This window comes from Protopterus annectens, chromosome 4.part1 (genome assembly GCF_019279795.1).
Source record: "Protopterus annectens isolate FY-2018-M chromosome 4.part1, PAN1.0, whole genome shotgun sequence".
NCBI lineage: Eukaryota > Metazoa > Chordata > Ceratodontiformes > Protopteridae > Protopterus > Protopterus annectens.
Genome location: NC_056734.1, coordinates 49,770,863 through 49,796,835, shown reverse-complemented (window position 1 = coordinate 49,796,835; position 25,973 = coordinate 49,770,863). Strand labels below are relative to the sequence as shown.

The 25,973-nt window shown below is 40.1% G+C and overlaps 1 protein-coding gene across 2 annotated transcripts in view; it reads right to left on the bottom strand.

Annotated features, from left to right (window-relative positions):
- LOC122800748 (proline-rich protein 11-like) overlaps positions 1–11,292 on the bottom strand; it is a 411,538-nt gene extending 400,246 nt beyond the window's left edge. The window contains exon 1 of one of the 2 annotated variants that reach the window (XM_044069994.1): positions 11,129–11,292. The gene's annotated coding sequence lies outside the window, so the exon portion shown is untranslated. The remainder of the gene's footprint in view (positions 1–11,128) is intronic. The other variant, XM_044069995.1, reaches the window with a different exon arrangement.
- Between the last annotated feature and the right edge of the window lie 14,681 nt (positions 11,293–25,973).

Sequence of the window (25,973 nt, the reverse complement as noted above, 5' to 3'; positions counted from 1 at the left end):
CTGTGACTTGGCTCTCTCCAGGCATTAGGCACCTCTTACCTTCAGGCTTTGAGGTTCTCTTACCTTCAGGCTTTGAGGTGCAAGTCCTTATGTGAGATGACTAAATTTAACATCCTCAACAGAGACTTAGCAGCCAAGCCAAGGAGTAGAACCCTCAGGTCAACAGAACAAGCAACTCATGACTGTAGAAAAATCGACAGACTGCTGTAAGGCAGAGCCGGCTCCAGCACAAGGCAACCTAGGCAGCTGCTTTAGGGCTCAATACTGCCTGAGGGGTCTGGCCATACAACTTGATATTAAAAAAATTCTGTTTTAAAAATGTAACGTCCAATTCCCTGCTCAACATAAGTGCAATGACACTAGACTGCACCCATGCAGAGCAAGCTTCCAGAACTGTCAAGCAAGATTTGAAAGTCAGGCATGGGCAGCAGGGAGATTTTTTTCTTTTTGCTGTATTATACACCAAGTGGTTTCTTGTTTTTTTGGTAGCATTATGAACCACTAAGCAAATTATGAGGGTAATTTGTGTACTCCAGCTCTACCAATGGTGTACACAAAATACATATATAATAATGCATACACATACTTGTATAAAGGTTTACTATCAAAATCCTGAATGTCATAAAAAATTCGGTCAGAACATAGAAGCTAAATGTTGACAGTCACCATATTATTTATTTAAGGTCAAAACTAGATACAACAGATATCAAATTCAGCATTTTTGATATCCTCGATTTTTTTCTGCTGCTACTTACCTGCCTGCTTTCCAGCAGTATGACTGTACACAGTTCAGTACCGCAAACTGCTGTAGTTAACATTTTTGCAGGGGGGCAAGCTCCCCCCCGCAACTCCCACACTCCCTGCAAATAATATATTCCAACTCCAAGATCGCACTACAGTTAGGAAAAGGGCAAATTTCCCAATCTGCACCGTACAGCAATCCCTTTTCGTAAAGTTGACTTCATATTAGAAAATGCACAGTGGCATTTGCTTAAAGACACTCGTTGAATTGCAGTTCGATAATACAGGAATCATCCAAAACACACAGCATTCATGTGTTTGCCGAACTGCAATTCGGCATTTTGATAGTAAACTGTACATAAAATGCCCCTTGTATGTGCATATAATCTGCCACTGGCAGATTTTCAATAAATGTGAGCTTCAAGAGGAAGAGAGGTTTACTGATGCTCACGCTAGATATGTTTTCAATCTGAGACTTTTATTTTGTTTAGCAAAAGGGCAGTGTTTGTATTATATAGTTTGAAATACAGGTTTTAAATCAAATCTCTGTAAAAGTAAAGAACAAAACAATATGCACACAATTTATGATAACTGGGAATAGTCAGACATGTAATGTGACACTGTGGGGGTGGGGGGGGGCTGGTCCATTATCCTGCTTAGGGCCCCATTTGACCATAATCCAGCTCTACTGCAAAGGATCAGGTTGGCCAGTCATGGGCTTCATCTGATTCTGTTCAGGAAATAAGAACCTTGGGATGCACCCCTCAGGATCAAACATAGGCATACATTCCTCAAATTAATTAATCTTCACACAAAGCAGAGGAAAGCAGCAGGGTCTATCCTCACTAAGCAAGGGGTGAACATACCTCCACAACAAGGTTCTGGGGACTTGATAAATCACTGGACATGCCTTTAGGAGGTTCAGGTGTAAACCTGCTTTTAAATGTTAGTCTTTGTGGCACTACTCCAACTTATTCTCGAGGTTACAAGACACTTCTGTGAATTTCAGTATAACACTGTTGTTTCTTAGCTGCAAGGTGGTCTAGCAACTTTTCACTCCTTCAGCATAAACTGTACGAGCTGAACCTCTGATAAATGCCACTGTCAGTTGTCAGTATCATGCTCATCCCTTACACTGTACAAGTTATTCAGATATATAGTCTGACAGTCACTAGGAACAATTCTATGTTGTTTATAAGGCCCACACTGGACTAATATCATCACAGATCTACATATAAACCATGCTAGCAGCACTAAAGAAAATGGGCTCTGGAGATGCACGTAAGCTTATGTCTAAGTAACAAAAATGTCCTAGCAATACAAGTCTAGAAGCACAGTTTGTAAGGTATGACAATTTGTGAAAGTTTAACAAAAATATATATTTGGGGTTTGTGAGCATTATAACATTTGGAGAAAGGCGAGGAATGCCCTATCACTGTAAAGAATACTACTTACTGATATTATTTGTACAGTTTTAATATTTATTTTATATTTGGATTACTAGGTTGGTCTGACTGGGCAATCAGGTGCCCGTTTTCAGCAGAGACCAGGGGAGAAACGCTCCACATACATGACAATCATAAAAAATATAAAAGTTCCACGTACATGATAAAAATACAAAAATCAGAGAGGAATACAAATTAATAGAGCAAACAATAGTATATCATAGCATAGTACGATGAAAATTTACAGAAATGTACAATAGAGTGTACAGTAGTAAAACAGAAAATATAATATATTTGAGTAAGAAAGTACAGTATTATATATATATATATATATATATATATATATATATATATATATATATATAAAACACACACACATATATATAGAAATCGTTATGGTAGTTTTTTTCTATGTATTTGAGGTGGGCTTTTAATTGCGTTTTAAAAATGGCACTGATGTTTTGCAATCTGATATCTTGTGGAAGAGAATTCCAGATTTTAGCAACTGTGAGGGAGTAGAGGGATTCACCAGCACTGTGTCTACACTTAGCTACTTCAAGAAGGTCTTTGTTTGTGGCTCTTAGTTCGAGCAGAATTGTGAAAGCTGTGTAACCCTGAGAGATCAGGAATCTTGTTTGGGTGGTACAGCAAGTAAGAAGTTATGATGAATTGGTTATGGTTTAGTAAGTTGGCGAGTTCTAGCCAACCTAATTGATTTAGTAAATGACAGTGGTGGGAGAGGAAATTAGAGTTGGTTGCAAATCTAGCAATTTTATTTTAGCACATGGACAATTTGTGTAGGTATGTGTTGTTAAGGTTTGTTAATACAGGGGATGCATACAGCAATGTAGAGAGAAGGTGAGTTCTGGATATAGTAATTTTGGATAGATAGTTTTTGCAGCGATAGGGTTCCAAGTTTTTTATGGACTTTGGATATGGTTTGTGCTATATGTTTGTCAAACTTTAGGTTTTGGTCAAGTATTACACCAAGAAGTTTCGCTTGTGATATTGGGGAGATGTGTGTTATTGGTAAAATTGATAGAGAAATGAGTCAATAATTTTGGTAGGGTGGAAAAGCATAAGTTGTTTTCGATACTGGAAAAGGCCTTGAGTTTTAATCTGGAGTGTGGGGGCTGAGCAGATCAGTGTAGTATCATCTGCATATTGGACTATTGTATCTTGCTGGGTGGTGCTGTGGAAAGTGTTTATAAAGATATTAAATAATAGGGGTCCTAGTATGGATCCTTGTGGTACACCTACTGTTACTGGGAGAAGGGGGGGAGGGAATGATGCCACTTAACTGCTTGCTGGCAGTTGGAGTAGTCTTGAAACCAGAGCAACGAGGGGTCGTTTAGGTTGAGTTTGGCTAAGACAGTAAGTCCTTTGCTGTGGGATACTGTATCAAATTCGTTTGGACAGTTCAAGGAAGGTAAGACACTAGTTTTCCTTGGTTCCTATATTGATTGACAGTGTTGGTGGTGCTATGGAATGGGCAAAAGTCGTGTTGGGTGTTGGTGAGGAAACTATTTGTAAGTAAATGTATCATCAGCTGAGAATGGATACATTTTTCAAGGATTTTTGATAGGGGGGATACGATTGCTATGGGGCGGTAGTTAGTAAGTTCAGTTGAGGGAACCACCTTTGTGTAAGGGTATTATGTAGAAGTTTTTCAAAGGGCTGGAATTGTAAGATCGTTGACAGACCGGTTGATAAGAATCGAGATGGGATAAGTTATAGCATTAGTGGCAATTCTGAGGTACTCTGCAGGGAGTTTGTTGATAGTTTAGTGAGGTGCTTGTATATTGTGTTGGTAGGAACTGGTTTGACAGTGAATGGAGTTTATGAGTTTGGGTTGCTGATTGGTTGCGGGAGAGTGCATGGCTGGCTGTTGCAGGATGGTTGCGGGAGAGTGCATGGCTGGCTGTTGCTAGTTAGGTTAAGGATGGAAGAAGTGAAGTAGTTGTTAAATTGGGTAGCTTTCTCTATATTATCTCCTCTAATATTGGGGGTAGGGGTAGTGGGTTTACCTAGTTGTAATACTTGGGTGACAGCTGCCCAGAATGTTTGGTTACTAGTATGTTTTACTTGTAGCTCTGTGTAGTGAGTTTTCTTATCTTGCCTTATGTGTGTTTTTTTTTTTGCTTTATTACATAGTTCGAGAAAAAATCTGCCTGTTGTGATCAGTTTTATTGTGATACCATGTATCACAAGCTTTATCCCCAAAATTTGAGAAGGGTTCTTGTGTTTTAGAGAGCCATGAGGCTAGGTTGGTTTTTATTTGAATTGTTCGTAAGGGGGCCATCTGATTTGTTTAAAAAGGTGAAATTGAAGTACACCACTGCATTGACTAGTGTGAGGGTTGCTGGGAAGCCCAGTTGCAATATCTTAGTGCATTAATGAAATGCTCAGGTATGAAATTTTTTGAATTACAGATTTCACGCAAGGTGGTTGTTTTAGTGCTTTTGAGGTGCTATCTTAATATGAATGTGGGTAAATGGTCATTAAGGCCAGTTGGTACTGTACCATAATATTGGGCAGTAGATGGGCTGTTTGTAAGGATCCAGTCTAGTATGGAGTGCTTGTTTGTATTTTTGTCAATGCGGGTGGATGTTTGGATAAGTTGAGTATAGGAATACAGGTTGATGTGATTAGAGAGGATACTAAAGTTCCCTAGGAGGAGTGTCTCCTGTGGGAGGTTTGCGGATGTCCAATTTAGTACAGAAACCATTCCATGAACCTTTAAGCAAAGGTATGCTACTTTGCAATGTCACTCTACTTTATACTGTTAAATTAAGTCAAGTGTAGACATTATCTAATTTTACCCTGAAATTCTTAAAAGGATATAAATTACAGCAGGAGTTAGTGACCGATACAACAGGAGAGGTAATAGAATGCTATTTTATATATTTAAGTGTTTCACAAAAGAAAATATAGATTGTAGTTGGGGGGACACTTACTGGAGAGAGTTATGCAGCTTTTGCTTCCTGGTGATATACTCATCTTCAGTACAGTGGTTTGATTAAGGAACTATGCAGCAGATTGTACTAACATTTGTTTAAGTTAGTGCAGTTAAGGTATTTTACTGTCTAGACACTTGTAAGTTAAGCACCTACATTATTTTTTAGTCTCTTTAGCTACAAGACAATGACTGTTGGTGCCCAGTGCGCAACAGAGATGTTTGGAGTTTCCACTGCTTGTAATGGGGGGCAGAGACCCGCTTGACCAGATGGGGGTTTGAATTACTGAAAGAAAGCAAGCGTAAGAGAGAAATTACAAGAAAGAAAGAAAACTGTCAAAAAGCTACACATAAAAATTAAGCTGCTTAGTGTAGAAGATCAAATAAAAACATTATGTAGATGAAAAAAACACTGCACTAGTAGAAAATGAAGCAATTAAGAAAGAAAGAAAAATAAAACTAGAGGTTTTTAAAAGGTATAAAAAAAGAAACAGACATGGGAAAGAAAAGCAGCTCTGATAGGGTGCAATATTTATTTAGAGAAGAAAGCCAAACTAATTAGTGCAAAAAGAGACACTCCAAAGATACTTTAAGAGAAATACAGGCAAATATGTCTGGATATGGCAAATATTAGCTAGTCAGAAATTAAACAAATAGAAACTGAAGCGATCATCTTGGAAGTGAAAGGCTGTGTGTGGAAACTCCAACACCAGCAGTGTGACAAAATAATGGAGAAGTGGGGCTCCAGATAGAGGAGCAGTGGGGTGGAGCAGGATGCATCTGCAAATGATATGCCTAAATGAATGTGCTGGAGTCTCCTGCAGAAGACTCGCACAAGACTCCATTTGGAAGTTGCACAGCAAGGGAAGGAGCAGGAAACTGTAGCAACTCTTATGCAGGTAATATTGTGCTGTGATTGACCAATGGGTCCCTATATGGAGGAAACAGATGAGGCAGGATACAGCTGTAAAAGATGTCACAAGATGATGATCTGGATCCTATTGTAGAAAACTCTGCAGGAAAAAGATCAAAGTAGATTCTCCCAGTCCAGAAGAAAATTACTTAAAAGGAAGAGCTGCTTAAATTTAATATAGAGAAAAAAAAGAGACTGCAGAAAGAAAATAAGACGCAGATATTAGAAGTATGGTAAAACAGATGAAACAGTAATTGGGACTGTGAAGTGAAATTTGTATGAGACAACAGAAACAAAAAGGATATATTACTGTGTAGCAGCTAAACTAATAGTAGGCAAAGTGTTAAACCATACACATATAAAAAGTCAAGAACACGTAAACTGCCACAATGGAGGCAATGAACAGAAAAAACTATAGAACCAACAATATAAGAAGTATTACTGTTATACGACTAGAGAAAAGAAAATGGATCATAAACAATCTGCAGAAAAACTGTGGGACAATGCATACTGCATCAAAACAGTATAATCCACCATTTACAATAATAAACCACAAATATCAGCACAAGCAGTGAAACACTTAGAAAATACTCAAATAAAAGTACAAAATAAGCAAATAAAGGGAACTGAGAAACAAAAATTAATAGAACCCCCACCAAAAAAGAAAAGATGTGCATTTTGGAGACAAATTTTAAGACAACTGTGTTAAACAAAAAGATGTAGAATGGTTAGAAGGAAGAGGGAGGCACTGGAAACTAATGTTGGACACTTCTATGGGCTAGGCTTGTAAAGGCACCAGGGCCATTAGCCTAGTACACACCTATGAGCCTATGAACCTATATGAAATGAGATGAACAGCTACAGGAATTGGGACAAAATTAACAAAACTCCTAAATGGAAAACCCAAACTCAGACACATTACCTAACTTGTGGATAATGGTATTAACATCTCTACACAAAGACTGAGACAAGATTAAGAATTACCTGTATGCACATCCCAAAGAGACATCAACCTGGTTAACAACAAGAAAACAATATTCCTCCTTAAGAGTAAGCCTGCAAGCCTTCTTAAGAATCACAGACTAATAACTTACCTTTCAACAATATACAACTTAAATACTAAAACTGATGCAGATGAGAACACAAAAAGATAATGAAAGAAAGTCATACAGTGCAAATAATCATTTATTGTTAAACAAAACCATAAAAGAGAGGTGTAGATGTGGGGAATAATCCAAGTATATCATGGACAGATTACAAAAAAGCATTGAACAGCATCCCACATTCACAGATAATGGAATGCTTACAGATGTACAAGAGATATCATACAATGACCAATTACTTTGCACTGACTATGAACCTAACCCATTAAGCTGATTACTCTTTGTAGATAAGGTTATGGTTACAGTTTAATTTCCAGGAAACACAGTTTAAAAGCATATCATCTACTTCTTACTTCTTGTAGATAATTTAAAAATTGCAAAAGTTCATTGTTGACAATCTGAAGGCAGAGCTACAAACGTTTAGAACTTTTGCAGATGATTTAATAATGACATTTGGTCACCATGGAAATATAAACCTGGGATAGGTGATATAAAGAAACTTGAGCAAGAGGAATTGTAAATGTATTTGAGAACAGATGAAGTCAGCAATAAAACATGAACAATACTTCAGACAAGTAAAACTAATTTCGATAACAGTTTTGGCAACTAGGATTAAAGTGCTCTTGCTGTTCAAACATTAGTGTGTTGATTGGCCCCAAAAGTATTGAATCATTTGGAAAGAAAAAAAAGCTTCAAACTTATCAAAGTATTAACAGTGCATTTCAAGATAATACATCCCTTACTCTGAAGGAGGTATGGGCTTCTTCAAAACTAATTACATGGATAGATCTGCATTCAACAGACTGCATACATATTTGATGAACTCATCAGATCCAAAAATCAGTGAAAATTCTAAAACATAAGGAGAAGTCCAAGATAACCTTTGCTTAGTTGAGCAGAAGAATTCTGTAATAAAGTGGGAACTGAAATCAAACCAGAAGTAGACAAGAGTCAGACAGCACAAGTGTGGAAAAATAAAGAAAAGTACCAGAAGATAAGGAAAGGTTATTTGGAAGGTCCACAAATACAATGGAAGTATAGAGAACTTTTAGAACAACCTCATGTTGACCAAGATTTGACACAAGAATAGCTAAGAGGTGAAATGAAACCAACAGATAAAGAGGCTAATATGGTGGCCCAAGTTGCAGGCCAAGTGCAAATTGGTTTACAAAGTCCAGTGAAAAACTGAGAAACAAGTGCTAACAGTTACACTTCTCATTGCTGGGTGTAATACACATGGCTGATGGCTGTACAGTGAAAGGCACAATAATGTGGCAAGATTGTTGCATTAGGGCTCATCCAAGCACTATAAAAATTAGCAGAGCACTGGAAACATGAGCCAATAAAGCATTACAGACAGTGTGATGAAGTTTATATTGCATAGGATGACCCATTACCAGCAATTCAGAAAACAAATGCAAAAACTATAGCAATCCAAAAAAAAAAAAAAAAAAAAGTATTGTTGACCGATGAAATTGCCACATCAGCGATTATAGTGTTTACATACTGTGAGACAAAGTCTTAAAAGTGCATTGTCGTCCCTTTTGGTAAAAACTCTGTACCCATGAACTACCGCATAGGCGGTAGTCTACACCGAAGGTGTGATAACAGACCTTGGGACACAGGTGGACAGTAGTCTCTCCTTTGATAATCACATCACCACAGTACTCAGGAAATCCTTCTACGTGGCACACCTCACCACAAAGGGTTTCTCATCCAGGAAAAAAAAGAGGTCATTGTTCCCCTCTACTCGTCACTCATTAGACCCATTATAGAGTACAACGCCCCTTTTGGTATGCACCTCACAAGACCTCTACAACAACTGGAAAGGCCGCAGAAATACCTCACAAAGAGGATTACCGGCCTCAAACAGATGCCCCACGCAGACAGTTTCAAAAACTGCAGCTTTACTCAGTCGCACATCGCCTACTCAGAGGCAATCTCTGCCTAACATACAAAGCTATGTCAAACACAGAGCTTTTGGACATGCTCCACTTAAAGAAATCCCAATCCCTCCGAGCTACACACCCTAGGGACCTAAACCTTGTCACCACAATAAACAGAACATGCTGGAGGGATACATTCCTGTCCCAGAGACTTCCCATACTCTGGAACAAACTACCTACCTATATCAAACAAAGCTCCTCATTAGCATTCAAGAAAAATCTTGATGACTGGATGGGAGATAGGAAATTCACCCCGGGGATCACTTCTATGGCTCTGCTCGACAGTGGCACAGGAAAATAATTTTCTTGGGTGGTGAAAGCCAGGGTACCTTTTTGGCTAGGCTTATATAGGCCCTAGGGCCAATAGCCTAGTACTTAAGTATGAACCTTAAATACCACGATTTACTCACATAACATACAACACTGTGGCAGATGGATACCCAGACAGTTGAAGTAGTAGTAAGAGTACTTAACTATGCTACCAATATATGCAATTCTGTATGAACTACTGTCAGTCAATTCTGGGCACACTGCAGATGCTGAGAAGAGCATTTTTGGCTAATGTGAAAGACTGAAGCAATAATTACTTCATGAACTTTAATTATGACCCGACTTGGGAATGGAGTCCTTTCCTGTCAAGATATGCAAGAAATCCTAAGCATTTGGAGAAATTAAATCAAAATCTAAATCTGCCTTTATGCAATACCCTGCAGTGCCCCTTCCACCTTCTCTGTGAAGTAGTTATTTCTTATCCTGTCTCTCTTACAAGTACCATCCATGACACCAGTCAGTAAGGCACATCTTTCTCGGTCTTCTAATAATTCAGATCATCGGCTCTTTGTCAACTCTAATTTGCATACTTTCATTGGTTCATAGGCTCATACTAAGCTATCTGCCCTAGGGTATTTATAAGCCTAGCCAGAGTGTATTTGGCTTTCGCCTCCCATTTTAAATTAATTTTGCTATGCCCTTTTTCGAGGTTAGTATACTGTGCCTCTGTCTAACAGTGACACAGAAGTGATACCCCGGGTAAACCTACGATCTCCCATCCACTCATCAAGATTCCTCTTGAAGAGAGTCAATGTTCCTGCAGTCATACATTTTTTTTCTCTGGCTAACAAAACAGTGTGCAATATTCCAGATACATTGTGAACTAAAACGTATGCACTCCTTTCAGTGAATGTGTAATCATTATCTTTATACACACACAATTTTATATATATATATATATATATATATATATATATCTATATATATATATATATATATATACACACACACATTCATATACACACAGCTTGTTAGCCTTCAGTCTCAAACATGTGGAAAACTACTTATCATGCATGGGCAAAATGTGATAAACCTACTAACAACTTCACATAATGACTAATCTGAAGTATTTTATACTCGTAGAAAGCTCATTTGATTAATAGGATAACAATTACCACATATCAATTAAACAATTACGGACAATGAATATGTGACGGCTACTTTCAATGCAGAATTTAGTAGAGCATTAACTTTTCAAGAGCCAACGTGAGGATCGTAACATGACATTACAAGTCTTTTATCATGTCTAGTTTTGGACACGTTTTCAACAAACTGATGATGGGCATTAAGCCGGAAGTGTGTTTCACTATCACCAGCAACCCAGACCTAGGTTCTATCCGATTACAGGTAAAAACAATGGGAATACAAACGCTATAGTTTCACCCACAAAACCCTGAAAAATCAGGTATGCGGTCAGAATGAAATGGTCTGGTTAATGGATAAAATTATGCTTAAACACCATAAGACACATTAAAGCATATCACAGAAAAAGAGAAAAGCACACATATTCTTAGCAGTGCACCTGGTATAACATCTTGAAACCATGTTAAATAATTTAAGCCATTGTCTGACATCTATGTAAACAGCAGTCACATGACAGCTGAAAAAGTATACAAAAATAGAAGTAGTCATCACGTGATGTCAAACACTAGAGATTCCCAATGTTATAGCTAAACAATTTTAGGCAACATTACCCGTTCTTACGTTGTGCTTATTTCATGAACTCCACAAACAAAACTACAAACTTTATATTAAAACGTTATCACGATTGTTTCCACAACAGATGAAAGAACCGAGATATAATATCCATTTTCCAACGACGCGATCAGAACGACTTACAAAATAACCGCTTACAAATCAAACGTACCTTCACCCAATGGTTGCATACGTTACAGGGCAAGTCACTCGACTCCGCCCCTCTCGATTGATTGGTTAATCAGTCGCTTTTAAAAGGGAAATCGGAAAAGCTGGCTACGAATTGCAATTAACAGTATTGTGGATGTTTAGTGCTGTTGGTGTGTTCTGTTTTCCTTGCCTGCTTGGTTGTTACCGTTTGTGTAAAGGACGTTTTTAAATAACATGAAATGGCAGTTTAAATGAAGCTATAGTCGTAGTAAGGATTGCCACCTGTCCCTTTTTATGTAAGGCAACCACTGCTTGGGCATATGAGTCCTGCAATTTTTAGGCAAAGCAACCACTGTTTGGGCGTATGCGTCCTGCAAAAACAGTGGAAAATGATTAATATCCTCGGATTTGGAAACAAAAAAATTCGTCCAATAGTTGCATAAATTAAGTATTTTGTATATGAAGTATTTTAATATTATATAAAAGAAAAAAGCCTCAAATTCTGCTATTTTAAATTCAATTTTTTGTAGGCTTTTTATTTTGGGAAGAGTAAAGTGTTGTTCGTTGCACTGATTGTGGATGAAGTTTGTCAAGTTTGACTTGCCAAGTCTTATATTTCCACAACAGTGTCCCATTTTGGACACTTAAGATGGTAACCCTGTATAGTGTCTGAATTGCTTTCTGAAGGGGCATTGCTTGGATTGTTGTGTAAGACACCTGTAACCAGTCTGGAATTCTTGAGCTCCTAGGGGTTTTGGATTAAAGTAAGTAGTTTTCAGGAAAAAAAAAATTTTTTCTTTTTTTTTTTTTAGTGTTGTGTGTGTGTGTTGTGTGTGGTTAAGGCTTTCCTCCCTCTTTTAGTTAATTTTTTTGTTTGTTTGTTTGTTTGTTTGTTTGTGTGTGTGGGTTTGTGCCTTGTGTTAGTGTCTGAAGCCTAGGCTGTCTGCCTCCAGTCAGCAACTTGTTGCTGTCAGTTCTCCCCTCCGCTGTAGGGACTCCTTCCTTTAAAAATGCGGGAGGAGGGAAGGAGTAGAGAGGAGAGAGGACAGAGAGGCAGGAGAAGCACTGAGAGAGAGAAGAGCCTCCGAAGCTTCTGCTCTCCACGGAAGCTCTTTCTCCTCGTCTCTTCCTCCTTCCTCTCCCCTCGGCCCACTCCTCCACTCCCTCGGGACCCGAGGAGGAGGCGAGGGTTGCTCTTCCAGGAGCTTCAGGAGGGCGTTCCAGATCGGACCTAGCCGTGAGCTCGAGCTGATCATGAATCGGGATGAGGAAATTCATCCAGGCTCCAAATGCAAATGGGATGTCATTAGGATGCAGCGAGATCTGATTAAAAAGAGGCTGCATCTCCCCCGAGTCCATCTCGAAAGTGAGGATAAGCAGGTTTTCCACACCAATGGCCACTCTCAGATCTGTATCCAATACATCTATGCTGCTCTGCTCTCATGCTACTGGAGGGAGTTCAGTAGACGCGGAGATATGAGGGCGACAGGCCTGGCTCAGGTAGCTAGGGACTCTGTCCCACAGGTTAAATGATGAAATTGAAGTCTTCCTACTTCAGATTTAGAAGTTAACTACTCATAACGTTCCATCTGAGTAGGTGACTTCTCATTATCTGTTCCCCATCCCCTCCATCCCCTGAGCTTTATAGAAGCGAGTATTTATTGTGTGTGGCCGCATTTATGTCGGCAAACTCAATCTGAGGTCAGTCTTAGGCATAGGCCAAGTAGGTGCCCCCCTAGGCCGCAGGGGTGCTTTTCCAGTAATCTGGATGGTGTAGGTATACCAGGATGGGAATACAGGTTGGTGGGGGTGCTCCTGAGACCTTTTGCCTAGGGCAGCAGTTGAGGAAAGGTCAGTCCTGAAGACACCAAATATTCCTTTTTTTTTCAGACTCCTAAATGAATCAAAATAAAAGTAAGCACCTACACATGCATATGTATATACATGCAGTTTTATACACGCACACACACACATATATATATATATATATATATATACCCCAGAAGTTTCACCTATGTCCCTCTATGACAGGGGTGATAGGTGTTGTTCTTGGAAATGAGGGTAAAACTTTGTTAGGCTTATAAGGGCCCTAGGGTCATTAGTCTAGTAACCTCTTATGATCCTCATAAGCTAGATATAAAAACAGAATTGCAGCTGACAGTAAAGACAACCACAATGCCTTCTATAGTTACGTCAATAATCTCATAGGTTCCTAGATTAGTACTAGGCTAACAGCCCTTGTGGGCCATTGTCAGCCTAGCCAATTACCCCATGTGAGAATCAAACCCTGCACCTTATGTTTGTAAGGTAAACACCTTAACCATTATGCCAACCTCCCATTACAGCAATGCCCAGATTTGCTCTGAGCTACTGCACACAGTGGTACCTCCCATACCGAGCCAACAGATATTGCCAATATACTGGCCAACAGATTCAGTGCCAACTTTACCCCCCCCCCAAAGGACCAATCACAATACCAGTAGATTGCCGGGCACCCAGTATTACTGCTGCACAGGTTAAAACAGCACTGTCCAAGGCAAAGATTACAGCTTCTATGGGACCTGACAATATCCCTGGCTGTGTTCTACATAGGTTCATAGGTAAGTACTAGGCTATCGGCCCAAGGGCCTATGTAAGCCTAGCCAACAAGGTTCCCTGGCTTACGCTACCCAAGAAAGTTATTTTCCTGTGCCACTGTCGAGCAGAGACACAGACGTGATCCCCAGGGTGTATTTCCTATTTCCCATCCACTCATCAAGATTTTTCTTGAAGAGTGATAATGAAGAACTTTGCTTGACATAGATGGGTAGCCTGTTCCAGAGTATGGGAAGTCTCTGGAATGGGAATCTCTCCCTCCAGCATGTCCTGTTTATTGTGGTGACAAGGTTTAGGTCCCTAGAGCGTGTAGCTCAGAGAGATTGGGATTTCTTTAGGTGTAGTATGTCCATCAGCTCTGGGTTTGACACAGCTTTATATGTTAGGCAGAGATCACCTCGGAGTAGGCGATATGCTACGGAGTAAAGCTGGAGTTTTTTGAGAAGGTCAGTGTAGGGCATTTGTTTGAGTCCAGTAATCCTCTTTGTGAGGTACTTCTGTGGCCTTTCCAGCTGCTGCAGATGTCTTGTGAGTTACATTCCAAAAGGGGCGTTGTACTCTATAATGGGTCTAATGAGTGTCGAGTAGATGGGAATGATGACCACTTTATTCCTGGATGAGAACCCTTTTATGGTGAGGTGTGCCACGTAGAAGGACTTCCTGACTACTGTGGCGATGTGACTATCAAAGGAGAGACTACTGTCTACCTGAGTCCCAAGGTCTCTTATCACGCATTCGGTGTTAAGTAGATTGCTGCCTATGTGGTAATTCATGGGTACAGAGTTTTTACCAAAAGGGACGACAATGCACTTTTTGGCATTGAGCTTGAGGCCATGGCTCTGACACCAGGCATCTGTCTCAGAGAGGCCCTTCTGTAGGATGTTCACATCATTTGGGGACTTGACTATGGCTCCTAGTTTGCAGTCATCTGCGAACTTTGTTAGCCAGAGGCCTTCTGTGTTAGCCTGTACTTCAGAGAAGTAGATACCAAACAGGAGCGGTCCCAGGACGGAACCCTGTAGTACTCCACTTGTCACTGGTTTGAGGTCAGATTTGGAGTCTTCAACTTTTACAGTGTGGGTTCTGTCATTGAGCCAGTTGGCAACCCAGCTTGTGACGTAGGGATTTATGCCTAGTTTATTGAGTTAGCTATAATTCCAGAATGGGGGGTGGTGTCGAAAGCCTTGGCGAGGTCAAGATAGGCTGTGTGAACCAACTTACCCTCATCTACGGCTTTGGTGACTGCCTCAAAGAAGTCGATCAGCTTCAGGAGGCATGAACTGCCTTTCACAAATCCAAACTGGTTGGGATCCAGAGTTTGGAGGTTACCAATGTCTTTGTTTATGAGTTCCATGATGATACGTTCCATGGCCTTGCAGACCAAGCTCATCAGGCTAATAGGTCTATAGTTCCCTGGATCAATGGTGGTTCCCCCTTTGTGGAGTGGAATAACTGTGCGCCATTCAGTGGGCACAAAGCCTGATGTGAGGCTATTATTGAACATGGTGCTTAAGTGAGGAGCCAGTTCATTCTGAACTTCGTGTAAAACGCAGCCTGGGATGTTATCCGGTCCCATGGATGCTGTGTTTTTGGCTTTAGAGAGTGCAGCTTTCACCTGCGTAGTTGTGATTACAGGGACTCTGCATTATTCCTGTAAAGATATGGGCCGTTTAGGGGGTGGGGGGGGTAAAGTTAGCACTGAACCTATCTGCCATGCAATACAGTTAGGACAGAAACAAGTGCAAATGCAGGCTTTCAAATCAGAAGGTTGAGAGAGATGGGAACATTGCCCAAAAGCAAATAACTACAAATTGGGCCAAAAAAACTGCTCCTTATGTGTAGAGGTTACCTAATGCTTAATACTCCCACTGATATGTGCTAGAGAAACTTCCAACACAGAAAGGTTTGGGGGCTCATGGATTACAGCAAATCTGTATCTGGAACACTAGTTACAGGAAAGGTAGGAAACAGGCTTACAGATTTTTTTTTTTACAGAAAAGTAGCAAAAACAGTAGTAAAAACAATTTACATGCAGTGCAAGCTAGCACGCTTGAGTATGAAGCAATATTAGTCCACACACAGTTTGAAAAATGCAATTAAATTAAAAAGGACTAAATGCAAGTGCAGAAATGGTTTATTAGGTAAAATGTGGTAAAGAGATGGGACTGGGGGAGTGTCCTAGATCAAATCTACAGTGGGGTGGGGGCTGCAAAAGCCACCAAATGTAACTACAAACCAAAAACAGGGAAGGGGGTGGGAAACAGGGAGGGAGGGTGGGAAAGACAGTTTCAGCAGAGATCTGAGCAACCACTAATATAGTACAACTATTAAGCCAAAAAAATATACTCAGCTCTGTATATTTGCAGATAGTCTTGTAAGGCTGTCTCTCAGAACACAGGTTCCAATTTAAATGCAGGCTGTTATTAACAGGTCAAATTAAGGGAACCTTGAGTTAGGTAACACACAAGCTATAAAAAACAGTTATATCAGCTGAAGACAAGGCAGAAAATGGGGGCGGCAAGACAGTTTCAGCAGAGATCTGAGCATCCACTAATATAGTACAACCATTAAGCCAAAAAAATATACTCAGCTCTGTATATCTGCAGATCAGTCTCTCAGAACAGTGAGACAACAGATATCTAAGCAACAATTAAACTCTATAATAAAGAAAAATATACTCAGCTCTGTATATTTGCAGATAGTCTTGTAAGGCTGTCTCTCAGAACACAGGTTCCAATTTAAATGCAGGCTGTTATTAACAGGCCAAATAAGGGAACCTTGAGTTAGGTAACACACAAGCTATAAAAAACAGTTATATCAGCTGAAGACAAGGCAGAAAATGGGGATGGGAAGACAGTTTCAGCAAAGATATGAGCAACCACTAATATAGTACAACTATTAAGCCAAAAAATATACTCAGCTCTGTATATTTGCAGATCAGTCTCTCAGAACAGTGAGACAACAGATATCTAAGCAACGATTAAACTCTATAATAAAGAAAAATATACTCAGCTCTGTATATTTGCAGATAGTCTTGTAAGGCCGTCTCTCAGAACACAATTTCCAATTTAAATGCAGGCTGTTATTAACAGGTCAAATTAAGGGAACCTTGAGTTAGGTAACACACAAGCTATAAAAAACAGTTATATCAGATGAAGACAAGGCAGAAAATGGGGGTGGGAAGACAGTTTCAGCAGAGATCTGAGAAACCACTAATATAGTACAACTATTAAGCCAAAAAAATATACTCAGCTCTGTATATTTTCAGATCAGTCTCTCAGAACAGTGAGACAACAGATATATAAGCAACAGTTAAACTATAATAAAGAAAAATATACTCAGCTCTGTATATTTGCAGATAGTCTTGAAAGTCTGTGAACTGGCACCTCACCTGTGTGCCCTGTTCAATCACATCTTCACCTCAGGCTTTGTTTCTACCAAATGGCACATGCTACAGTCATCCCTCTCCACAAAGGAGAAGCGACTACAGACCGTGTGAATTATCGCCCCATTAGCTTGACGAGTCTGATATGCAAAGCCTTGGAATGCATCATCATGGACCTAATAAACAAGGATATAGGGAATCTTCAAACTCTGTATCCCACACAGTTTGGTTTTGTGAAGGGTAGATCATGCCTGCTCAACTTGCTCACTTCTTTGAGTCAGCCACCAGGGCTGTGGATGAAGGCAAGGTGATTCATACAGCCTACCTTGATCTGGCCAAGGCCTTTGATACTATTCCCCACTTGGGAATCATAGAAAAACTCACTAAGCTAGGCATCAACCCCTATATCACTAGGTGGGTTGCAAACTGGCTCACAGATGGAACCCACAGTGTAAAAGTAGCTGACTCCAAGTCAGACTGCGGACTAGTCATGAGTGGAGTCCCACAGGGTTCGGTCCTGGGTCCTCTCCTGTTTGTTATCTACTTCTCTGAAGTCCAGGCCAACACGAAGGGACTCTGGCTGACAAAGTTCACAGACAATTGCAAGTTGGGAGCTATTATTAACTCCCCAAGTGATGTTGACATCCTACAGAATGGCCTCACTGAGACCAACAACTGGTGTCAGACCCATGGCCTTAAGCGCAATGCCAAAAAATGTGTTGTTATCCTCTTTGGAAAAACCCGGTTCTCATGAATTACCACATTGATGGTAGTCCACTGAACGCAGAAGGTATTATAAGAGATCTGGGAACACAGGTTGACAGCAACCTTTCTTTTGATCACCACATTGTCACTGTGGTCAGAAAATCCTTCTATGTGGCACATCTCATTACTAAGATTTTTGCATCCTGGAAGAAAGAGGTCTGTCTCCCTCTACTCTTCCCTCAATAGGCCAATCATCGAGTATAATGTCCCATTTGGCATATACCTCACTAGAAACCTGCAACAACTGGAGAGGCCACAAAAGTATCTCACAAAGAGGATCCTAGGCCTTAAACACTTGTCCTATATGGACAGACTCATAAAACTCCAACTATTCTCTGTCTCATATCACCTACTTAGAGGCGATTTCTGCTTGACTTACAAAGCCATGTCAGACCCAGCTCTGTTAGAAATGTTACATCTAAACAAATCCCAATCCCTCTGCGCCACATGCTCCAGAGACCACAACCTCATTACTACAATCAACAGAACATACTGGAGGGACAGGTTCATAACCCAGAAACTGCCCATGCTATGGAATAGACTTCCCATACATGTCAAGCAGAGCACCTCGCTGACCCTCTTCAAGAGAAATTTTGATGAGTGGATGGGAAATAGAAAATTCACCCCAGGGATAATTCCATTGGCCCTACTCAACAGAGGCACTGGGAACTAAGGTTGGGTGGCACGATGCCAGGGTAATCCTGTGTGGATAGGCTTGTAAAGGCCCCAGGGCCATTAGCCTAGTACACACCTATGAAACTATATATATATATATATATATATATATATGCATACTTTATTAATTTTTCAGAAGTAAAAACTTATATGGTCGAGACTATGTGCTTAACGCTCCCAGTAAGGAAACCACAGTAAAACATTTCTCCAAAGCCAACTTCATGCTTCTAAAAACAGAAGTGGTGAACTTCATGACACCCATGCAGATGGACAATATAGTTACAACTGCTGAATCCTACACAAATGCACTTTATAAGCACTTACACGAGTGCATGGATCGTGCTATCCCAAACAGAACCAAGACACGATCCTCCAAAAAAAGGAAGCCAATCTGGTGGTAACCTGCCATAAACAAACTGTACAACAGAAGGAATAAACTGTTGCAAAAGAGAGTAAAATTCCATGAGTGGAGGAGCTCCCTGGTCAGCCTTAGTAAAAAGCTGAGATCCCTTATAAGATCCTCCAAAGCTAGCTACAAAAACAAAATTGCCACTAAAGCCAAGGACAACCACAAAGCATTCTATAGCTATGTCAAGAATCTAGATGGCAACACCTAGATCTGCTCTGAGTTACAGCACAAAGGCATGAGAATTACAGAACCAGTTGATATTGCCAACATCCTGGCAGATCGGTTCAGTGCTAACTTTACCCCCCTCTCACCCCCTAAAGGGCCCATATCTATACAGGAAGAATGCATAGTCCCTGTAATCACAACTACGCAGGTAAAAGCTGCACTCTCTAAAGCCAAAAACACAGCATCCATGGGGCCGGACAACATCCCAGGCTGCGTTTTACACAAACTTCAGAACGAACTGGCTCCCCACGTAAGCACCATGTTCAATAATAGCCTTGCATCAGGCTTTGTGTCCACTGAATGGTGCACATCAACAGTTATCCCACTCCACAAAGGGGGAGCCACCACTGATCCTGGGAACTATCAACCTATTAGGCTGACGAGCCTGGTCTGCAAGGCCATGGAAGATATCATCATGGAACTCATAAACGAAGACATTGGTAACCTCCAAACTCTGGATTCCACCAACTTCGGGTTTGTGAAAGGCAGTTCATGCCTCCTGAACATGATCAACTTCTTTGAGGCAGTCACCAAAGCCGTGGATGAGGGTAAGGTGGTTCACACAGCCTATCTTGACCTCGCCAAGGCTTTCAACACCATCCCCCATTCTGGAATTATAGCTAAACTCACTAAACTAGGTATAAATCCCTATGTCACAAGATGGGTTGCCAACTGGCGCACTGACAGAACCCACACTGTAAAAGTTGCAGACTCCAAATCTGACCTCAAACCAGTGACAAGTGGAGTTCCACAGGGTTCCGTCCTGGGACCTCTCCTGTTTGGTATCTACTTCTCTGAAGTACAGGCTAACACAAAAGGCCTCTGGCTAATGAAGTTCGCAGATGACTGCAAACTAGGAGCCATAGTCAAGTCCCCAAATGATGTGGACATCCTACAGAAGGGCCTCACTGAGACAGATGCCTGGTGTCAGAGCCATGGCCTCAAGCTCAATGACAAAAAGTGCAGTGTCATCCCCTTTGGTAAAAACTCTATACCCATGAACTACCATATAGGCAGCAATCTACTTAACACTGAATGCGTGATAAGAGACCTTGGGACCCAGGTGGACAGTAGTCTCTCCTTTCATAGTCACATCACCACAGTAGTCAGGAAATCCTTCTACGTGGCACACCTCATCATAAAAGGGTTCTCATCCCTGAAAAAATAGGTCATTGTTCCCCTCTACTCGTCACTCATTAGACCCATTATAGAGTACACCGCCCCTTTTGGAATGTACCTCATAAGACATCTGCAGCAGCTGGAAAGGCCACAGAAGTACCTCATAAAGAAGATTACTGGCCTCAAACAAATGCCCTACACTGACCGCCTCAAAAAACTTCAGCTTTACTCTGTAGCATATCGCCTACTCCGAGGTGATCTCTGCCTAACATATAAATCTATGTCAAACCCAGAGCTGTTGGACATGCTACACCTAAAGAAATCCCAATCCCTCTGAGCTACATGCTCTAGGGACCTAAACTTTGCCACCACAATAAACAGGACATGCTGGAGGGACAGATTCCTGTCCCAGAGACTTCCTATACTCTGGAGCAAACTACCCATCTATGTCAAGCAAAGTTCTTCATTAGCACTCTTCAAGAAAAATCTTGATGAGTGGATGGGAAATAGGAAATACACCCTGGGGATCACTTCTGTGTCACTGCTGGACAGTGGCACAGGAAAATAACGTTCTTGGGTGGCGTAAGCTATGGTACCTTGCTGGCTAGGCTTATGTAGGCCCTTGGGCCGATAGCCTAGTACCTACCTATGAACCTATAAATAAGAGAATATCAAAACTCCCCTGCTAATTGTATATTCCAACTCCAAGTTCACACTACAGTGGGAATAAGGGCAAATTCCCCAATCCCCACTTTGTCACAATCTCCATATAAACAGTTCAATGTTTCAGAAAATTGATCAAATGATCTTGCCTAATGGTTAAGATGTTTGCCTTACAAACAGAAGATATAGGGTTTGGGTCTCACAAGAAATAATTGGCTAGGCTTAAAATGGCTCGAATGGACAGTTAGCCTAGTACTAACCTATGATTGATAAACTGAATGGGGTTCAAATAAGACCTTGATCTTCAGCACTATCTCCCACATAAAAAATGGGCTTGTCTGAGATTTGAACCTGGAACCTGTCACATCCATAACAAAAATAATATTGTAATGTCAGTAGTGCAACAAGTACTCACCTTTGGTGCAAAAGGCTGTGAGCTCTATTCCCACACCAGGTAGATCACTCGCTAACACTGCACTGTGGCATAAAGGGGGGTGCTGCACTCCTGAGCATGCAGTCCTTTAGATGAGATAGGCACCTATTGAAAAGAGTAGGGGGAAGTTCTGTAATGACCTGGCCAAATCAAATTACCCCTAGTAGTATAAATACCACTTAGAGTCTTCCTTGAAAAGAAGCTAGTAGCCTAATTTTGAGTAATACGGTCAAGAAAGAAAAATAAATAAATAAATATCCCTACACCAACAAGTCACTATATATATTTATATATATCTATATATATATATATATATATATATATATACATATATATATATATATATATATATATGGATATATATATAAATATATAGAGAGAGAGGGGGGGGGTATTAGTTTGGCTGAAAGTACATCTTTTCAAGATCTTTTATACCTATTTTGAATGTCTACAGGTTGAACGTTATGGTAGCTGTCCATATGAAAAGGTTATACTGCATGACAAAGGATTATTTTGCAAGAAAAAAAATCTCATTACAGGCTTCATTGCTGCTTTACACATTTTAGAAAAGTATTACGGTTTTGGTAAGAAAGGAAAATAATAAAAACAGCACATTGCAAGCCAGGCCCAGCTGTCTCAATTGTAAAAACAGAAGTACACGCATATAAATTTAATAAAACCTAAAAGTTGGCATGGTACAATACTTATCCATGTTTATTCCTAACCTGTCATAAGTGCCTGCATCATTATGGAAACTTGTTGAAAATTACTCAACACATCACTGGGAAGTAGCACAAGAGTGAAGTTTCACAATGCTAAACAAAGTTGTAACAAGCCTTTTTGATAACTTCTATGATATGAAAAAGTTACTTGGAAAAAAAAGGAAAAAAAAAAAGAAAAGAAAAAGCAACTTGAATTGCATTGCAGGTAGATGCCAGGCACACTGGTAGAGTCACAGTGCTGTTGCAATATGGCCAACCTGCTGTCCATGATTCCAGATGTTGGCTTTGCATGCAAGATATGCATAGGTAAATAACTTTTTGTTATTGTTTAAAGGAGTTCTATAAATGAATATGTTGCAGACAGGTGTGTGTGTGTGTGTGTGTGTGTGTGTGTGTGTGTGTGTGTGTGTGTGTGTGTGTGTGTGTGTGTGTGTGTGTGTGTGTGTGTGTGTGTGTGTGTGTGTGTGTGTAAATAGAGGGTGGCTTAATGGTTAAGGTGTTTGCCTTACAAGCAGAAGGTGACAACGGATAAATGGCTAGGCTTAAAATGGCTCGCAAGGGCAGTTAGCTTAGTACTAATCTATAAACCATTACAAAGTATTTTTTCTAAAGCCTCTGCATGAAGCACCATTATATCTTCAGATAAGTCTGTTGCCATTGCAGAGATCTGACTTGTCAATTGCTAATAAACCTAGCAGAAAGATCTCAAAGAAACCAAAGAAGAATTAGTATGTTGTTACTTAAAAGGGATATCTCTCATCCCTATGTATGAATGTCTTAAGGAAAGCTGCATGAATTTATACAGTGTACAGAATGAGACACTTCACCAGTTGCTGAAAAACTTGGTAACATTAAGATGGCCTAATGATAAGAAAACATTTCCATTTCAAATCTTCTTCTTTCAGCTGCTCCCATTAGGGGTCGCCACAGCAGATCAATTGTTTCCATTTCTTCCTGTCCTCTGCATCTTGCTCTGTCACACCAGCCACCTGCATATCCTCTCTCACAACATCCGTAAACCTTATCTTAGGCCTTCCTCTTTTCCTGTTACCTGGCAGCTTCATCCTTAGCATCTTTTTCCCAATATACTCTGCATCCCTCCTCAGCACATGTCCAAACCAACGTAATCTTGCCTCTCTGGCTTTGTCTCCAAACCTTCCAACCTGGGCTGACCCTCTAATATACTTATTCCTAATCCTGTCCATCCTCGTCACACCCAGTGTAAATCTTAACATCTTCAGCTCTGCCACGTCAAATTCTGACTCCTGCCTTTTTGTCAATGCCACTGTCTCCAACCCATATAACAAACATTTCCATTTCAAATACACTACATATTTCATGATTAAATTTGTTTTGTGCATGTTCTGGTGTTCACAAACAGCTAAAGAATAATGCTTAACCATATGTAAAATAAACTCTCTGCTTGATATATTTTAAGTGGAGCTCGAGATTCTGAAGTATAAGTATGGACCACGAGGCATCAGGTTTTGTGCTGGTACAGCTATTCAAATTAAAATCATGGTGAAAAACGGTCAAATATGTAGACATTTCACAAAAAAATATTTGAAATAAGAAATGATTCCACATCAGATTTCAACCAGGCCATGAAGCAAATTAGCTACTGACCTGTTTCACTTTAAGAAGTCATTTTGTGATGTGTGTTGACTATTACTGGATTTATGTTGATTTGATAAAAATTTAAGATACCACCAAATTGGGTAATTATGTTTTTTAAATTATTTGCTAAGGCATGGGATTCTTATAGTCCACAGTGTGTGAGTCAGGAATTTCACAAATATACTCAAGTGTGGGAGTTCATGTTATCAGTTCAAGATAGCTAAAGTATAATAATAAGCAAGTGGAGGGAATTGCGCAGAGTTAAAACATTATGGAAAAGTGTGTTGCCAGTTCAACGTAAGACCGTTGCAGCAGAAACAGACCACAACTTGCTTCATTACCACTTCCACAGCTGTTAATGGTGAGAAGACTGAAGACAAGGCTACCTGTTTCTTCTGTATTACTGCAACAAGAGCATTTACCAAATGTCAACAATTTTCTCAAAGAGCTCAATAAATGGAAAAAATACTGCTACTACTACAAAATAGTCAGAGTACTGTCTTTACTCTATACAGGAGACATAGTGACAGGGTAAAACACTAATGATAACATTTTAGAGAAGCAAGTAGCTGTTATTGTGAGGCCAGCAGATCTAACAGATCCTAAATCTTACAGTGTTCTGCTCAAAGTGGGACACGTGTTCACTTTCAAGAGAAGTGCACAAGATGGGACTGTCTTAATTCCAAAATTGTGAGGTGTGACTATGACTGCAGAATATTACTCAATAATTCCAGGAGATGGCACAAGCTCCTAAACAGAGACATTTCTTGATTTGCAAGATTATTCTGAGAATATAATTGGACCTGCTTGTGAGTTTAATAAACCTTCTGATTGTGATTCTATCATCTGATATGACAAACCAGCTGGATATGATAATTCCCACCAAATGTGACAATAGACTTACCAGAGATGGAAGTCTAAACAATAAGCCCAATATATAGTAGAATATAGTGCTTGTTATGACAGCAAGGACTGGTCAGTGTGTGTGTGTGTGTGTGTGTGTGTGTGTGTGTGTGTGTGTGTGTGTGTGTGTGTGTGTGTGTGTGTGTGTGTGTGTGTCAGAGGGGCAAATGTTAAAATGTGATACAGTTTCATACACAGTCTTGATTTGTTCATGTATCTGTTCTATATGTCAACCCTAGAATAGTGTAGTATAGTTAATCTTAATTTGTAAGATATGTATTCAAACCAAATCTTATTGGGTGGGATGTAATATAAGTAATTAGAGGTCTATATTAGATCATCAAAATCCACTTACCTCGAACCTGAATTCAACACCAGAACTGTGTTAGTATTGTGTCCTGGTCTGAAGACATTCTGTGTGGAAGGAAGGAGTTACTTGTTAAGGAGGTAGTCGAGTAGTTGTGAGCGGATGCATTTTTCAAGAAGTTTAGAAAGTACTGACAGTAAAGCATTGGGTCTATAGTTGGACAATTCAGTGGAGTTGCCACCTTTGTGTAATGGTATAATGAAGAACTTTTTTTACAGAGATTTGAAACATAAGCTTCTAGAATATATCTGTTAATGAGGATGAATATAGGATATGCAATGGTATCAGCTACCATCTTGAGATATTCTGCAGGAAGGTAGTCAGAAGAGTTTGTGCAAGCTTTGAGTGTGAGGAGGAGCTTCTTAACTGTGTTAGTGGGAGAAAGCTGTAGTGAGAAAGTAGGTGAGGTTAAGGAAGCAGTGGAGGAGTGAGGGTGGGTCATGTGGGGAGGGAGGAGGCAATAGGTCTTTTGTGGGAGAAATGTGACAGTGGTGATTTATGTGCGGTGGTGGCAAGTGATGATGTATTAGAGGTGACATGCTGTATGAATTCAATGAAGTGGTTGTTCAAGATGCTGGCTATTTGTGTGCTGGTTTTGTCTGGAAGAGGATTGGAGTTAGTTTTTTTGCCAGGCTTGAGAAGTGATGAAATGGATGACCAGAATATTTTGGGGTTATGTTTGTTAGTGGATTGTAATGTGTCATACTGGTCTCCTTTGTCTTTTGTTACAGCTTTTTTAGTCAGATTATGGAGATGCCTATACTTGTTTTGGTCTGAGGGGGATTTGGATATGTGCTATAGTTTCCAGAGCTTGTC